Here is a 19,584-nt window from a genome sequence, read left to right on the forward strand (position 1 = left end):
TTTTCCTTTTTTTTTAAAAGAGCGTGAGTAAAACATAACTCTTCATACTCTCTTCTTGAAACATCTGCCTGTTTTGAATTTTTTTGTCCATTAACTACTTCAGCACAATTATTTAGGGCAGGTGTCCTTTACAGCCCTGAGTCCTTGTGAATGTTAAGTAACCATTAGCTGTGAGTTTAAAGCTGCTCTTGCAGGACACGGCCACAAGGTGGCAGCATTTCTTCTTTACCAAATTTGGTAACTGGGGAAACAGAGGCTTAATGGAAGTGGTGTTCTAGGTTGTAAATTAGAATGGAATGTGCCAGGAAAAAGCCCTTTAAGTTTATGTCTCATTACTTCTTGTTCATATTTATAATTTACTTTTTATTTTTTATCCCAGCAAATTTGATTACAATTGTTTGTTGGTTCTAGGTGTGCAAGATGTGGTTCTTTCACACATATACATGTATCTATTCTTCCTAGCATCCTTTTCCCATGTAGGTTATGCCACAAGGTGGAGTAGTCTTCTCCTGGTCTTCCGTACGTCTTTGGTGATTATATATTTCACATGGTTTGTATATCTCTGTTAACCCCCATATGGTAATGTATCCAATTATCATCCCTTTCTATTTGGTGAACCATAAGTTTTTTAATGAATCTGTGATTGCCTTTCTCTGTGGAAATATCTTCATTGGTATCAATTTTTAAGTAACTCCTAAAAGTGATATAATAGGATATGTGTCTTTTGCTTTCTCACTTACTACAGGTGGCGTGATTACGTCTAGACTCATCTATGGTGCTGCAAATGGCATTGTTTCATTTTTTTCACTAGCGAATATCCCACTTGTACATGGAGGAGTTCTTCTTTTTCCACCCATCTGTTGGTGGACTTTTTCGTTACTTCCATATCTTGGCTATTGTAATACTGTGCAATTCAGATTTGCCTGCCTGTGTCTTTCCAATTCTCTCTTCTTAGATTATAAGTGGAGTGGGCCTGCTGGATCATATGGTAGCTCAATGTTTACCTTTTTAAGGCACTTCCATTCTGTTCTAGTTCGTGGCCCTTTCCAAGTTACGTCCCCCTTGAAGTTGAGGGTTTGCATTTCTCTACAACACATTCAGCATTTATTGTTTGTAGTTTTCTTGCTGATGGTTATTCTGACAAGTGTGATCTGATACCTCTTTGTGGCTGAATTCGCACGTGCCTCATAATCCATTGAAATTGAGCTTGAAGGCATGTCCTTTTTATTTTTCAAGCTGTGATTACCCCTTAGTTCTTCAAAGTGTTCTCTTAATGTATGTGTCACATTTTGAAATGTTTTGGCCATTACCTCCCTGAAGATATTTTGAGGGCAGGTTTCATTTACAGTTCTGCAGTACTTCTTCCTATGAAATGACCATTAGCACAGGCTTTAAAGCTGCTTTTGCAGGTAACTGCCAGAGGGCGGCAGCCTTTCTATGTTCCCCACCCTGGTAACTAGGGAAAAGCCCTTGCGGCCTGTGGTGTTTCTCGGTTATAAATTAGAGTGGAGTGTGCCCGGACCAACCCACAGAAGCTGATGTCTCCTTACTTTTGTTGGATTTTTAATTTTAATTTTTATTTTTTATTGGAGTAGTTTTCCACTGTGTACGTGGACCACTTCTACTTTGTGCATTCCTCGGTGGATGGACATTTTCATTGCTTCCAAGTGTTGGCTATGGTAAATATTGTTGGAGTGCAGGATTGCCAGCCTGTGACTTTTTGATTCTCATTTTCTCAGGGGATAGGCCCAGCAGTGGTTGTGATTGACTGACTGGTAGCACCGTTTTTCCCTTTTCAAAGCACCTTCTTTGTGTTTTCATTAGTGGCACTTACCACGTCCCCCTTAAAATCGAGGGTACACATTTCTCCACAATCGCTTCAGTATTTATTGTTTGCAGCATTTATGCTAATGGCCCTGCTGGCTGCTGTGAGCTGATAGGGTTTTGTAATTTGGGTTTGCATGGCTTTGAAAATTCGTAAAACTCATCATTTTTCACCGCCGTTTTCTTTTCTGTTAAAAAAAGGAAACAATTGGGAGTACAATATAACTCTTGAAATTGTCTTCTTGGAAGGTTGCCCTCTTTTGAATTTTTTGGGCGATTTTCCACCTGAGACTTTTTTTAGAGAGCAGGTGTCATTTACCGAACTGCAAGTTTTGTGAATATTTAGTGACCTTTAGCAATGGTTTTAAAGCTCCTGTTGTGGGAAGTGACCTGAAGCAGGCAGCATTTCTCCATTCCCAAATCTGGGTAGTAGGGCAGCAGAGCCTTTCTGGAAGTCGTGTTCCTAGGTTGTAAATTACATTGGAATGTGATGGAGAAAGCCCCATAAGTTTATGTCTCATTATTTCTTCTTGGTTTTAAATTTTTTTTTTAATTGGGGTAAAGCTTAGAATATCGTTTGTCCTAGGTGTACACAATCTGGTTCATTTGTACATTATATATATCTATTCAACTACAGATCCTCTTCCCATGTAAAATGGTACAGAAGGTTCCGCAGACTTCCCTTGCTATATGGTCGGTCTTTTTGAGATATATAGATAATATGTGTTTGTATACATATAGTAACACTAATCCTAATTTATTCATTCCCCCCACCTTTCGTTTTAGATGAGCATAGTTTGTTTTCTAAATCTGTGAGTGTCTTTCTCTGTGCAAATATGTTCATTTGTGTCAGTTATTAGATAACGCCTATAAGTGATATCATAGAATACAGGTCTGTTGCTTTCCAACTTACCTCATCTTTCATGATTCTCTGCAGACTCATTTGTGGTGCCTCAAAGAGCAATGGTTCGTTGTTTTCCATGACTAATATTCCATTGTGTACATGGAGCACTTCTTCTTTATCCATTCACCTGTTGTTGGACATTTTGATTGTTTCACTGTCTTGGCTATTGTGAATAAGGCTGCACTGCAGCTTTTGCGGCCTGTGTCTTCTCGATTCTTGTCTTCTCAGGTGAGAGGTCCATTGGTGCGCCTGCTGGATTGAATGGTACCTCCATTTTTACTTTTAAACACAGCTCCTTTCTTTTCTCATTATTGGCTGTTACCCCTTTACGTCTCACCAGCAGGTAGAGGGTACACAGTTCTCTAAATCCCCTTCAGCACTTATTGTTTGTAGACTTTTTGCTGATGGTCAGTCGACTGGTGTAAGTTGAAACCTTTTGTAGATTAGATTGCATGGGTCTAACACACCCTGAGGTTGAGCTTTTATCCATTTTCCTTTTTTTTTAAAAGAGCGTGAGTAAAACATAACTCTTCATACTCTCTTCTTGAAACATCTGCCTGTTTTGAATTTTTTTGTCCATTCACTACTTCAGCACAAGTTTTTAGGGCAGGTGTCCTTTACAGCCCTGAGTCCTTGTGAATGTTAAGTAACCATTAGCTGTGAGTTTAAAGCTGCTCTTGCAGGACACGGCCACAAGGTGGCAGCATTTCTTCTTTACCAAATTTGGTAACTGGGGAAACAGAGGCTTAATGGAAGTGGTGTTCTAGGTTGTAAATTAGAATGGAATGTGCCAGGAAAAAGCCCTTTAAGTTTATGTCTCATTACTTCTTGTTCATATTTATAATTTACTTTTTATTTTTTATCCCAGCAAATTTGATTACAATGGTTTGTTGGTTCTAGGTGTGCAAGATGTGGTTCTTTCACACATATACATGTATCTATTCTTCCTAGCATCCTTTTCCCATGTAGGTTATGCCACAAGGTTGAGTCGTCTTCTCCTGGTCTTCCGTACGTCTTTGGTGATTATATATTTCACATGGTTTGTATATCTCTGTTAACCCCAATATGGTAATGTATCCAATTATCATCCCTTTCTATTTGGTGAACCATAAGTTTTTTAATGAATCTGTGATTGCCTTTCTCTGTGGAAATATCTTCATTGGTATCAATTTTTAAGTAACTCCTAAAAGTGATATAATAGGATATGTGTCTTTTGCTTTCTCACTTACTACAGGTGGCGTGATTACGTCTAGACTCATCTATGGTGCTGCAAATGGCATTGTTTCATTTTTTTCACTAGCGAATATCCCACTTGTACATGGAGGAGTTCTTCTTTGTCCACCCATCTGTTGGTGGACTTTTTGGTTACTTCCATATCTTGGCTATTGTAATACTGTGCAATTCAGATTTGCCTGCCTGTGTCTTTCCAATTCTCTCTTCTTAGATTATAAGTGGAGTGGGCCTGCTGGATCATATGGTAGCTCAATGTTTACCTTTTTAAGGCACTTCCATTCTGTTCTAGTTCGTGGCCCTTTCCAAGTTACGTCCCCCTTGAAGTTGAGGGTTTGCATTTCTCTACAACACCTTCAGCATTTATTGTTTGTAGTTTTCTTGCTGATGGTTATTCTGACAAGTGTGATCTGATACCTCTTTGTGGCTGAATTCGCACGTGCCTCATAATCCATTGAAATTGAGCTTGAAGGCATGTCCTTTTTATTTTTCAAGCTGTGATTACCCCTTAGTTCTTCAAAGTGTTCTCTTAAAGTATGTGTCACATTTTGAAATGTTTTGGCCATTACCTCCCTGAAGATATTTTGAGGGCAGGTTTCATTTACAGTTCTGCAGTACTTCTTCCTATGAAATGACCATTAGCACAGGCTTTAAAGCTGCTTTTGCAGGTAACTGCCAGAGGGCGGCAGCCTTTCTATGTTCCCCACCCTGGTAACTAGGGAAAAGCCCTTGCGGCCTGTGGTGTTTCTCGGTTATAAATTAGAGTGGAGTGTGCCCGGACCAACCCACAGAAGCTGATGTCTCCTTACTTTTGTTGGATTTTTAATTTTAATTTTTATTTTTTATTGGAGTAGTTTTCCACTGTGTACGTGGACCACTTCTACTTTGTGCATTCCTCGGTGGATGGACATTTTCATTGCTTCCAAGTGTTGGCTATGGTAAATATTGTTGGAGTGCAGGATTGCCAGCCTGTGACTGTTTGATTCTCATTTTCTCAGGTGATAGGCCCAGCAGTGGTTGTGATTGACTGACTGGTAGCACCGTTTTTCCCTTTTCAAAGCACCTTCTTTGTGGTTTCATTAGTGGCACTTACCATGTCCCCCTTAAAATCGAGGGTACACATTTCTCCACAATCGCTTCAGTATTTATTGTTTGCAGCATTTATGCTAATGGCCCTGCTGGCTGCTGTGAGCTGATAGGGTTTTGTAATTTGGGTTTGCATGGCTTTGAAAATTCGTAAAACTCATCATTTTTCACCGCCGTTTTCTTTTCTGTTAAAAAAAGGAAACAATTGGGAGTACAATATAACTCTTGAAATTGTCTTCTTGGAAGGTTGCCCTCTTTTGAATTTTTTGGGCGATTTTCCACGTGAGACTTTTTTTAGAGAGCAGGTGTCATTTACCGAACTGCAAGTTTTGTGAATATTTAGTGACCTTTGGCAATGGTTTTAAAGCTCCTGTTGTGGGAAGTGACCTGAAGCAGGCAGCATTTCTCCATTCCCAAATCTGGGTAGTAGGGCAGCAGAGCCTTTCTGGAAGTCGTGTTCCTAGGCTGTAAATTACATTGGAATGTGCATGGAGAAAGCCCCTTAAGTTTATATCTCATTATTTCTTCTTGGTTTTAAATTTTTTTTTTAATTGGGGTAAAGCTTAGAATATTGTTTGTCCTAGGTGTACACAATCTGGTTCATTTGTACATTATATATATCTATTCAACTACAGATCCTCTTCCCATGTAAAATGGTACAGAAGGTTCCGCAGACTTCCCTTGCTATATGGTCGGTCTTTTTGAGATATATAGACAATATGTGTTTGTATACATATAGTAACACTAATCTTAATTTATTCATTCCCCCCACCTTTCGTTTTAGATGAGCATAGTTTGTTTTCTAAATCTGTGAGTGTCTTTCTCTGTGCAAATATGTTCATTTGTGTCAGTTATTAGATAACGCCTATAAGTGATATCATAGAATACAGGTCTGTTGCTTTCCAACTTACCTCATCTTTCATGATTCTCTGCAGACTCATTTGTGGTGCCTCAAAGAGCAATGGTTCGTTGTTTTCCATGACTAATATTCCATTGTGTACATGGAGCACTTCTTCTTTATCCATTCACCTGTTGTTGGACATTTTGATTGCTTCACTGTCTTGGCTATTGTGAATAAGGCTGCACTGCAGCTTTTGCGGCCTGTGTCTTCTCGATTCTTGTCTTCTCAGGTGAGAGGTCCATTGGTGTGCCTGCTGGATTGAATGGTACCTCCATTTTTACTTTTAAACACAGCTCCTTTCTTTTCTCATTATTGGCTGTTACCCCTTTACGTCTCACCAGCAGGTAGAGGGTACACAGTTCTCTAAAACCCCTTCAGCACTTATTGTTTGTAGACTTTTTCCTGATGGTCAGTCGACTGGTGTAAGTTGAAACCTTTTGTAGATTAGATTGCATGGGTCTAACACACCCTGAGGTTGAGCTTTTATCCATTTTCCTTTTTTTTTTAAAAGAGCGTGAGTAAAACATAACTCTTCATACTCTCTTCTTGAAACATCTGCCTGTTTTGAATTTTTTTGTCCATTCACTACTTCAGCACAATTTTTTAGGGCAGGTGTCCTTTACAGCCCTGAGTCCTTGTGAATGTTAAGTAACCATTAGCTGTGAGTTTAAAGCTGCTCTTGCAGGACACGGCCACAAGGTGGCAGCATTTCTTCTTTACCTAATTTGGTAACTGGGGAAACAGAGGCTTAATGGAAGTGGTGTTCTAGGTTGTAAATTAGAATGGAATGTGCCAGGAAAAAGCCCTTTAAGTTTATGTCTCATTACTTCTTGTTCATATTTGTAATTTACTTTTTATTTTTTATCCCAGCAAATTTGATTACAATGGTTTGTTGGTTCTAGGTGTGCAAGATGTGGTTCTTTCACACATATACATGTATCTATTCTTCCTAGCATCCTTTTCCCATGTAGGTTATGCCACAAGGTTGAGTCGTCTTCTCCTGGTCTTCCGTACGTCTTTGGTGATTATATATTTCACATGGTTTGTATATCTCTGTTAACCCCAATATGGTAATGTATCCAATTATCATCCCTTTCTATTTGGTGAACCATAAGTTTTTTAATGAATCTGTGATTGCCTTTCTCTGTGGAAATATCTTCATTGGTATCAATTTTTAAGTAACTCCTAAAAGTGATATAATAGGATATGTGTCTTTTGCTTTCTCACTTACTACAGGTGGCGTGATTACGTCTAGACTCATCTATGGTGCTGCAAATGGCATTGTTTCATTTTTTTCACTAGCGAATATCCCACTTGTACATGGAGGAGTTCTTCTTTGTCCACCCATCTGTTGGTGGACTTTTTGGTTACTTCCATATCTTGGCTATTGTAATACTGTGCAATTCAGATTTGCCTGCCTGTGTCTTTCCAATTCTCTCTTCTTAGATTATAAGTGGAGTGGGCCTGCTGGATCATATGGTAGCTCAATGTTTACCTTTTTAAGGCACTTCCATTCTGTTCTAGTTCGTGGCCCTTTCCAAGTTACGTCCCCCTTGAAGTTGAGGGTTTGCATTTCTCTACAACACCTTCAGCATTTATTGTTTGTAGTTTTCTTGCTGATGGTTATTCTGACAAGTGTGATCTGATACCTCTTTGTGGCTGAATTCGCACGTGCCTCATAATCCATTGAAATTGAGCTTGAAGGCATGTCCTTTTTATTTTTCAAGCTGTGATTACCCCTTAGTTCTTCAAAGTGTTCTCTTAAAGTATGTGTCACATTTTGAAATGTTTTGGCCATTACCTCCCTGAAGATATTTTGAGGGCAGGTTTCATTTACAGTTCTGCAGTACTTCTTCCTATGAAATGACCATTAGCACAGGCTTTAAAGCTGCTTTTGCAGGTAACTGCCAGAGGGCGGCAGCCTTTCTATGTTCCCCACCCTGGTAACTAGGGAAAAGCCCTTGCGGCCTGTGGTGTTTCTCGGTTATAAATTAGAGTGGAGTGTGCCCGGACCAACCCACAGAAGCTGATGTCTCCTTACTTTTGTTGGATTTTTAATTTTAATTTTTATTTTTTATTGGAGTAGTTTTCCACTGTGTACGTGGACCACTTCTACTTTGTGCATTCCTCGGTGGATGGACATTTTCATTGCTTCCAAGTGTTGGCTATGGTAAATATTGTTGGAGTGCAGGATTGCCAGCCTGTGACTTTTTGATTCTCATTTTCTCAGGTGATAGGCCCAGCAGTGGTTGTGATTGACTGACTGGTAGCACCGTTTTTCCCTTTTCAAAGCACCTTCCTTGTGGTTTCATTAGTGGCACTTACCACGTCCCCCTTAAAATCGAGGGTACACATTTCTCCACAATCGCTTCAGTATTTATTGTTTGCAGCATTTATGCTAATGGCCCTGCTGGCTGCTGTGAGCTGATAGGGTTTTGTAATTTGGGTTTGCATGGCTTTGAAAATTCGTAAAACTCATCATTTTTCACCGCCGTTTTCTTTTCTGTTAAAAAAAGGAAACAATTGGGAGTACAATATAACTCTTGAAATTGTCTTCTTGGAAGGTTGCCCTCTTTTGAATTTTTTGGGCGATTTTCCACCTGAGACTTTTTTTAGAGAGCAGGTGTCATTTACCGAACTGCAAGTTTTGTGAATATTTAGTGACCTTTAGCAATGGTTTTAAAGCTCCTGTTGTGGGAAGTGACCTGAAGCAGGCAGCATTTCTCCATTCCCAAATCTGGGTAGTAGGGCAGCAGAGCCTTTCTGGAAGTCGTGTTCCTAGGTTGTAAATTACATTGGAATGTGCATGGAGAAAGCCCCTTAAGTTTATATCTCATTATTTCTTCTTGGTTTTAAATTTTTTTTTAATTGGGGTAAAGCTTAGAATATTGTTTGTCCTAGGTGTACACAATCTGGTTCATTTGTACATTATATATATCTATTCAACTACAGATCCTCTTCCCATGTAAAATGGTACAGAAGGTTCCGCAGACTTCCCTTGCTATATGGTCGGTCTTTTTGAGATATATAGACAATATGTGTTTGTATACATATAGTAACACTAATCTTAATTTATTCATTCCCCCCACCTTTCGTTTTAGATGAGCATAGTTTGTTTTCTAAATCTGTGAGTGTCTTTCTCTGTGCAAATATGTTCATTTGTGTCAGTTATTAGATAACGCCTATAAGTGATATCATAGAATACAGGTCTGTTGCTTTCCAACTTACCTCATCTTTCATGATTCTCTGCAGACTCATTTGTGGTGCCTCAAAGAGCAATGGTTCGTTGTTTTCCATGACTAATATTCCATTGTGTACATGGAGCACTTCTTCTTTATCCATTCACCTGTTGTTGGACATTTTGATTGCTTCACTGTCTTGGCTATTGTGAATAAGGCTGCACTGCAGCTTTTGCGGCCTGTGTCTTCTCGATTCTTGTCTTCTCAGGTGAGAGGTCCATTGGTGTGCCTGCTGGATTGAATGGTACCTCCATTTTTACTTTTAAACACAGCTCCTTTCTTTTCTCATTATTGGCTGTTACCCCTTTACGTCTCACCAGCAGGTAGAGGGTACACAGTTCTCTAAAACCCCTTCAGCACTTATTGTTTGTAGACTTTTTGCTGATGGTCAGTCGACTGGTGTAAGTTGAAACCTTTTGTAGATTAGATTGCATGGGTCTAACACACCCTGAGGTTGAGCTTTTATCCATTTTCCTTTTTTTTTTAAAAGAGCGTGAGTAAAACATAACTCTTCATACTCTCTTCTTGAAACATCTGCCTGTTTTGAATTTTTTTGTCCATTCACTACTTCAGCACAATTTTTTAGGGCAGGTGTCCTTTACAGCCCTGAGTCCTTGTGAATGTTAAGTAACCATTAGCTGTGAGTTTAAAGCTGCTCTTGCAGGACACGGCCACAAGGTGGCAGCATTTCTTCTTTACCTAATTTGGTAACTGGGGAAACAGAGGCTTAATGGAAGTGGTGTTCTAGGTTGTAAATTAGAATGGAATGTGCCAGGAAAAAGCCCTTTAAGTTTATGTCTCATTACTTCTTGTTCATATTTGTAATTTACTTTTTATTTTTTATCCCAGCAAATTTGATTACAATGGTTTGTTGGTTCTAGGTGTGCAAGATGTGGTTCTTTCACACATATACATGTATCTATTCTTCCTAGCATCCTTTTCCCATGTAGGTTATGCCACAAGGTTGAGTCGTCTTCTCCTGGTCTTCCGTACGTCTTTGGTGATTATATATTTCACATGGTTTGTATATCTCTGTTAACCCCAATATGGTAATGTATCCAATTATCATCCCTTTCTATTTGGTGAACCATAAGTTTTTTAATGAATCTATGATTGCCTTTCTCTGTGGAAATATCTTCATTGGTATCAATTTTTAAGTAACTCCTAAAAGTGATATAATAGGATATGTGTCTTTTGCTTTCTCACTTACTACAGGTGGCGTGATTACGTCTAGACTCATCTATGGTGCTGCAAATGGCATTGTTTCATTTTTTTCACTAGCGAATATCCCACTTGTACATGGAGGAGTTCTTCTTTGTCCACCCATCTGTTGGTGGACTTTTTGGTTACTTCCATATCTTGGCTATTGTAATACTGTGCAATGCAGATTTGCCTGCCTGTGTCTTTCCAATTCTCTCTTCTTAGATTATAAGTGGAGTGGGCCTGCTGGATCATATGGTAGCTCAATGTTTACCTTTTTAAGGCACTTCCATTCTGTTCTAGTTCGTGGCCCTTTCCAAGGTACGTCCCCCTTGAAGTTGAGGGTTTGCATTTCTCTACAACACCTTCAGCATTTATTGTTTGTAGTTTTCTTGCTGATGGTTATTCTGACAAGTGTGATCTGATACCTCTTTGTGGCTGAATTCGCACGTGCCTCATAATCCATTGAAATTGAGCTTGAAGGCATGTCCTTTTTATTTTTCAAGCTGTGATTACCCCTTAGTTCTTCAAAGTGTTCTCTTAAAGTATGTGTCACATTTTGAAATGTTTTGGCCATTACCTCCCTGAAGATATTTTGAGGGCAGGTTTCATTTACAGTTCTGCAGTACTTCTTCCTATGAAATGACCATTAGCACAGGCTTTAAAGCTGCTTTTGCAGGTAACTGCCAGAGGGCGGCTGCCTTTCTATGTTCCCCACCCTGGTAACTAGGGAAAAGCCCTTGCGGCCTGTGGTGTTTCTCGGTTATAAATTAGAGTGGAGTGTGCCCGGACCAACCCACAGAAGCTGATGTCTCCTTACTTTTGTTGGATTTTTAATTTTAATTTTTATTTTTTATTGGAGTAGTTTTCCACTGTGTACGTGGACCACTTCTACTTTGTGCATTCCTCGGTGGATGGACATTTTCATTGCTTCCAAGTGTTGGCTATGGTAAATATTGTTGGAGTGCAGGATTGCCAGCCTGTGACTTTTTGATTCTCATTTTCTCAGGTGATAGGCCCAGCAGTGGTTGTGATTGACTGACTGGTAGCACCGTTTTTCCCTTTTCAAAGCACATTCTTTGTGGTTTCATTAGTGGCACTTACCACGTCCCCCTTAAAATCGAGGGTACACATTTCTCCACAATCGCTTCAGTATTTATTGTTTGCAGCCTTTATGCTAATGGCCCTGCTGGCTGCTGTGAGCTGATAGGGTTATGTAATTTGGGTTTGCATGGCTTTGAAAATTCGTAAAACTCATCATTTTTCACCGCCGTTTTCTTTTCTGTTAAAAAAAGGAAACAATTGGGAGTACAATATAACTCTTGAAATTGTCTTCTTGGAAGGTTGCCCTCTTTTGAATTTTTTGGGCGATTTTCCACCTGAGACTTTTTTTAGAGAGCAGGTGTCATTTACCGAACTGCAAGTTTTGTGAATATTTAGTGACCTTTAGCAATGGTTTTAAAGCTCCTGTTGTGGGAAGTGACCTGAAGCAGGCAGCATTTCTCCATTCCCAAATCTGGGTAGTAGGGCAGCAGAGCCTTTCTGGAAGTCGTGTTCCTAGGTTGTAAATTACATTGGAATGTGCATGGAGAAAGCCCCATAAGTTTATATCTCATTATTTCCTCTTGGTTTTAAATTTTTTTTTAATTGGGGTAAAGCTTAGAATATTGTTTGTCCTAGGTGTACACAATCTGGTTCATTTGTACATTATATATATCTATTCAACTACAGATCCTCTTCCCATGTAAAATGGTACAGAAGGTTCCGCAGACTTCCCTTGCTATATGGTCGGTCTTTTTGAGATATATAGATAATATGTGTTTGTATACATATAGTAACACTAATCTTAATTTATTCATTCCCCCCACCTTTCGTTTTAGATGAGCATAGTTTGTTTTCTAAATCTGTGAGTGTCTTTCTCTGTGCAAATATGTTCATTTGTGTCAGTTATTAGATAACGCCTATAAGTGATATCATAGAATACAGGTCTGTTGCTTTCCAACTTACCTCATCTTTCATGATTCTCTGCAGACTCATTTGTGGTGCCTCAAAGAGCAATGGTTCGTTGTTTTCCATGACTAATATTCCATTGTGTACATGGAGCACTTCTTCTTTATCCATTCACCTGTTGTTGGACATTTTGATTGCTTCACTGTCTTGGCTATTGTGAATAAGGCTGCACTGCAGCTTTTGCGGCCTGTGTCTTCTCGATTCTTGTCTTCTCAGGTGAGAGGTCCATTGGTGTGCCTGCTGGATTGAATGGTACCTCCATTTTTACTTTTAAACACAGCTCCTTTCTTTTCTCATTATTGGCTGTTACCCCTTTACGTCTCACCAGCAGGTAGAGGGTACACAGTTCTCTAAAACCCCTTCAGCACTTATTGTTTGTAGACTTTTTGCTGATGGTCAGTCGACTGGTGTAAGTTGAAACCTTTTGTAGATTAGATTGCATGGGTCTAACACACCCTGAGGTTGAGCTTTTATCCATTTTCCTTTTTTTTTTAAAAGAGCGTGAGTAAAACATAACTCTTCATACTCTCTTCTTGAAACATCTGCCTGTTTTGAATTTTTTTGTCCATTCACTACTTCAGCACAATTTTTTAGGGCAGGTGTCCTTTACAGCCCTGAGTCCTTGTGAATGTTAAGTAACCATTAGCTGTGAGTTTAAAGCTGCTCTTGCAGGACACGGCCACAAGGTGGCAGCATTTCTTCTTTACCTAATTTGGTAACTGGGGAAACAGAGGCTTAATGGAAGTGGTGTTCTAGGTTGTAAATTAGAATGGAATGTGCCAGGAAAAAGCCCTTTAAGTTTATGTCTCATTACTTCTTGTTCATATTTGTAATTTACTTTTTATTTTTTATCCCAGCAAATTTGATTACAATGGTTTGTTGGTTCTAGGTGTGCAAGATGTGGTTCTTTCACACATATACATGTATCTATTCTTCCTAGCATCCTTTTCCCATGTAGGTTATGCCACAAGGTTGAGTCGTCTTCTCCTGGTCTTCCGTACGTCTTTGGTGATTATATATTTCACATGGTTTGTATATCTCTGTTAACCCCAATATGGTAATGTATCCAATTATCATCCCTTTCTATTTGGTGAACCATAAGTTTTTTAATGAATCTATGATTGCCTTTCTCTGTGGAAATATCTTCATTGGTATCAATTTTTAAGTAACTCCTAAAAGTGATATAATAGGATATGTGTCTTTTGCTTTCTCAATTACTACAGGTGGCGTGATTACGTCTAGACTCATCTATGGTGCTGCAAATGGCATTGTTTCATTTTTTTCACTAGCGAATATCCCACTTGTACATGGAGGAGTTCTTCTTTGTCCACCCATCTGTTGGTGGACTTTTTGGTTACTTCCATATCTTGGCTATTGTAATACTGTGCAATGCAGATTTGCCTGCCTGTGTCTTTCCAATTCTCTCTTCTTAGATTATAAGTGGAGTGGGCCTGCTGGATCATATGGTAGCTCAATGTTTACCTTTTTAAGGCACTTCCATTCTGTTCTAGTTCGTGGCCCTTTCCAAGTTACGTCCCCCTTGAAGTTGAGGGTTTGCATTTCTCTACAACACCTTCAGCATTTATTGTTTGTAGTTTTCTTGCTGATGGTTATTCTGACAAGTGTGATCTGATACTTCTTTGTGGCTGAATTCGCACGTGCCTCATAATCCATTGAAATTGAGCTTGAAGGCATGTCCTTTTTATTTTTCAAGCTGTGATTACCCCTTAGTTCTTCAAAGTGTTCTCTTAAAGTATGTGTCACATTTTGAAATGTTTTGGCCATTACCTCCCTGAAGATATTTTGAGGGCAGGTTTCATTTACAGTTCTGCAGTACTTCTTCCTATGAAATGACCATTAGCACAGGCTTTAAAGCAGCTTTTGCAGGTAACTGCCAGAGGGCGGCAGCCTTTCTATGTTCCCCACCCTGGTAACAAGGGAAAAGCCCTTGCGGCCTGTGGTGTTTCTCGGTTATAAATTAGAGTGGAGTGTGCCCGGACCAACCCACAGAAGCTGATGTCTCCTTACTTTTGTTGGATTTTTAATTTTAATTTTTATTTTTTATTGGAGTAGTTTTCCACTGTGTACGTGGACCACTTCTACTTTGTGCATTCCTCGGTGGATGGACATTTTCATTGCTTCCAAGTGTTGGCTATGGTAAATATTGTTGGAGTGCAGGATTGCCAGCCTGTGACTTTTTGATTCTCATTTTCTCAGGTGATAGGCCCAGCAGTGGTTGTGATTGACTGACTGGTAGCACCGTTTTTCCCTTTTCAAAGCACCTTCTTTGTGTTTTCATTAGTGGCACTTACCACGTCCCCCTTAAAATCGTGGGTACACATTTCTCCACAATCGCTTCAGTATTTATTGTTTGCAGCATTTATGCTAATGGCCCTGCTGGCTGCTGTGAACTGATAGGGTTTTGTAATTTGGGTTTGCATGGCTTTGAAAATTCGTAAAACTCATCATTTTTCACCGCCGTTTTCTTTTCTGTTAAAAAAAGGAAACAATTGGGAGTACAATATAACTCTTGAAATTGTCTTCTTGGAAGGTTGCCCTCTTTTGAATTTTTTGGGCGATTTTCCACCTGAGACTTTTTTTAGAGAGCAGGTGTCATTTACCGAACTGCAAGTTTTGTGAATATTTAGTGACCTTTAGCAATGGTTTTAAAGCTCCTGTTGTGGGAAGTGACCTGAAGCAGGCAGCATTTCTCCATTCCCAAATCTGGGTAGTAGGGCAGCAGAGCCTTTCTGGAAGTCGTGTTCCTAGTTTGTAAATTACATTGGAATGTGCATGGAGAAAGCCCCATAAGTTTATGTCTCATTATTTCTTCTTGGTTTTAAATTTTTTTTTTAATTGGGGTAAAGCTTAGAATATCGGTTGTCCTAGGTGTACACAATCTGGTTCATTTGTACATTATATATATCTATTCAACTACAGATCCTCTTCCCATGTAAAATGGTACAGAAGGTTCCGCAGACTTCCCTTGCTATATGGTCGGTCTTTTTGAGATATATAGATAATATGTGTTTGTATACATATAGTAACACTAATCTTAATTTATTCATTCCCCCCACCTTTGGTTTTAGATGAGCATAGTTTGTTTTCTAAATCTGTGAGTGTCTTTCTCTGTGCAAATATGTTCATTTGTGTCAGTTATTAGATAACGCCTATAAGTGATATCATAGAATACAGGTCTGTTGCTTTCCAACTTACCTCATCTTTCATGATTCTCTGCAGACTCATTTGTGGTGCCTCAAAGAGCAATGGTTCGTTGTTTTCCATGACTAATATTCCATTGTGTACATGGAGCACTTCTTCTTTATCCATTCACCTGTTGTTGGACATTTTGATTGCTTCACTGTCTTGGCTATTGTGAATAAGGCTGCACTGCAGCTTTTGCGGCCTTTGTCTTCTCGATTCTTGTCTTCTCAGGTGAGAGGTCCATTGGTGCGCCTGCTGGATTGAATGGTACCTCCATTTTTACTTTTAAACACAGCTCCTTTCTTTTCTCATTATTTGCTGTTACCCCTTTACGTCTCACCAGCAGGTAGAGGGTACACAGTTCTCTAAAATCCCTTCAGCACTTATTGTTTGTAGACTTTTTGCTGATGGTCAGTCGACTGGTGTAAGTTGAAACCTTTTGTAGATTAGATTGCATGGGTCTAACACACCCTGAGGTTGAGCTTTTATCCATTTTCCTTTTTTTTTTAAAAGAGCGTGAGTAAAACATAACTCTTCATACTCTCTTCTTGAAACATCTGCCTGTTTTGAATTTTTTTGTCCATTCACTACTTCAGCACAATTTTTTAGGGCAGGTGTCCTTTACAGCCCTGAGTCCTTGTGAATGTTAAGTAACCATTAGCTGTGAGTTTAAAGCTGCTCTTGCAGGACACGGCAACAAGGTGGCAGCATTTCTTCCTTACCAAATTTGGTAACTGGGGAAACAGAGGCTTAATGGAAGTGGTGTTCTAGGTTGTAAATTAGAATGGAATGTGCCAGGAAAAAGCCCTTTAAGTTTATGTCTCATTACTTCTTGTTCATATTTATAATTTACTTTTTATTTTTTATCCCAGCAAATTTGATTACAATGGTTTGTTGGTTCTAGGTGTGCAAGATGTGGTTCTTTCACACATATACATGTATCTATTCTTCCTAGCATCCTTTTCCCATGTAGGTTATGACACAAGGTTGAGTAGTCTTCTCCTGGTCTTCCGTACGTCTTTGGTGATTATATATTTCACATGGTTTGTATATCTCTGTTAACCCCAATATGGTAATGTATCCAATTATCATCCCTTTCTATTTGGTGAACCATAAGTTTTTTAATGAATCTGTGATTGCCTTTCTCTGTGGAAATATCTTCACTGGTATCAATTTTTAAGAAACTCCTAAAAGTGATATAATAGGATATGTGTCTTTTGCTTTCTCACTTACTACAGGTGGCGTGATTACGTCTAGACTCATCTATGGTGCTGCAAATGGCATTGTTTCATTTTTTTCACTAGCGAATATCCCACTTGTACATGGAGGAGTTCTTCTTTGTCCACCCATCTGTTGGTGGACTTTTTGGTTACTTCCATATCTTGGCTATTGTAATACTGTGCAATGCAGATTTGCCTGCCTGTGTCTTTCCAATTCTCTCTTCTTAGATTATAAGTGGAGTGGGCCTGCTGGATCATATGGTAGCTCAATGTTTACCTTTTTAAGGCACTTCCATTCTGTTCTAGTTCGTGGCCCTTTCCAAGTTACGTCCCCCTTGAAGTTGAGGGTTTGCATTTCTCTACAACACCTTCAGCATTTATTGTTTGTAGTTTTCTTGCTGATGGTTATTCTGACAAGTGTGATCTGATACCTCTTTGTGGCTGAATTCGCACGTGCCTCATAATCCATTGAAATTGAGCCTTGAAGGCATGTCCTTTTTATTTTTCAAGCTGTGATTACCCCTTAGTTCTTCAAAGTGTTCTCTTAAAGTATGTGTCACATTTTGAAATGTTTTGGCCATTACCTCCCTGAAGATATTTTGAGGGCAGGTTTCATTTACAGTTCTGCAGTACTTCTTCCTATGAAATGACCATTAGCACAGGCTTTAAAGCTGCTTTTGCAGGTAACTGCCAGAGGGCGGCAGCCTTTCTATGTTCCCCACCCTGGTAACTAGGGAAAAGCCCTTGCGGCCTGTGGTGTTTCTCGGTTATAAATTAGAGTGGAGTGTGCCCGGACCAACCCACAGAAGCTGATGTCTCCTTACTTTGGTTGGATTTTTAATTTTAATTTTTATTTTTTATTGGAGTAGTTTTCCACTGTGTACGTGGACCACTTCTACTTTGTGCATTCCTCGGTGGATGGACATTTTCATTGCTTCCAAGTGTTGGCTATGGTAAATATTGTTGGAGAGCAGGATTGCCAGCCTGTGACTTTTTGATTCTCATTTTCTCAGGTGATAGGCCCAGCAGTGGTTGTGATTGACTGACTGGTAGCACCGTTTTTCCCTTTTCAAAGCACCTTCTTTGTGTTTTCATTAGTGGCACTTACCACGTCCCCCTTAAAATCGAGGGTACACATTTCTCCACAGTCGCTTCAGTATTTATTGTTTGCAGCATTTATGCTAATGGCCCTGCTGGCTGCTGTGAGCTGATAGGGTTTTGTAATTTGGGTTTGCATGGCTTTGAAAATTCGTAAAACTCATCATTTTTCACCGCCGTTTTCTTTTCTGTTAAAAAAAGGAAACAATTGGGAGTACAATATAACTCTTGAAATTGTCTTCTTGGAAGGTTGCCCTCTTTTGAATTTTTTGGGCGATTTTCCACCTGAGACTTTTTTTAGAGAGCAGGTGTCATTTACCGAACTGCAAGTTTTGTGAATATTTAGTGACCTTTAGCAATGGTTTTAAAGCTCCTGTTGTGGGAAGTGACCTGAAGCAGGCAGCATTTCTCCATTCCCAAATCTGGGTAGTAGGGCAGCAGAGCCTTTCTGGAAGTCGTGTTCCTAGGTTGTAAATTACATTGGAATGTGCATGGAGAAAGCCCCATAAGTTTATGTCTCATTATTTCTTCTTGGTTTTAAATTTTTTTTTTAATTGGGGTAAAGCTTAGAATATTCTTTGTCCTAGGTGTACACAATCTGGTTCATTTGTACATTATATATATCTATTCAACTACAGATCCTCTTCCCATGTAAAATGGTACAGAAGGTTCCGCAGACTTCCCTTGCTATATGGTCGGTCTTTTTGAGATATATAGATAATATGTGTTTGTATACATATAGTAACACTAATCTTAATTTATTCATTCCCCCCACCTTTCGTTTTAGATGAGCATAGTTTGTTTTCTAAATCTGTGAGTGTCTTTCTCTGTGCAAATATGTTCATTTGTGTCAGTTATTAGATAACGCCTATAAGTGATATCATAGAATACAGGTCTGTTGCTTTCCAACTTACCTCATCTTTCATGATTCTCTGCAGACTCATTTGTGGAGCCTCAAAGAGCAATGGTTCGTTGTTTTCCATGGCTAATATTCCATTGTGTACATGGAGCACTTCTTCTTTATCCATTCACCTGTTGTTGGACATTTTGATTGCTTCACTGTCTTGGCTATTGTGAATAAGGCTGCACTGCAGCTTTTGCGGCCTGTGTCTTCTCGATTCTTGTCTTCTCAGGTGAGAGGTCCATTGGTGCGCCTGCTGGATTGAATGGTACCTCCATTTTTACTTTGAAACACAGCTCCTTTCTTTTCTCATTATTGGCTGTTACCCCTTTACGTCTCACCAGCAGGTAGAGGGTACACAGTTCTCTAAAACCCCTTCAGCACTTATTGTTTGTAGACTTTTTGCTGATGGTCAGTCGACTGGTGTAAGTTGAAACCTTTTGTAGATTAGATTGCATGGGTCTAACACACCCTGAGGTTGAGCTTTTATCCAGTTTCCTTTTTTTTTAAAAAGAGCGTGAGTAAAACATAGCTCTTCATACTGTCTTCTTGAAACATCTGCCTGTTTTGAATTTTTTTGTCCATTCACTACTTCAGCACAATTTTTTAGGGCAGGTGTCCTTTACAGCCCTGAGTCCTTGTGAATGTTAAGTAACCATTAGCTGTGAGTTTAAAGCTGCTCTTGCAGGACACGGCCACAAGGTGGCAGCATTTCTTCTTTACCAAATTTGGTAACTGGGGAAACAGAGGCTTAATGGAAGTGGTGT

The sequence above is a fragment of the Balaenoptera physalus genome (assembly GCF_965194825.1).
Source record: "Balaenoptera physalus genome assembly, chromosome: 5".
Classification (NCBI taxonomy): Eukaryota; Metazoa; Chordata; class Mammalia; order Artiodactyla; family Balaenopteridae; genus Balaenoptera; species Balaenoptera physalus.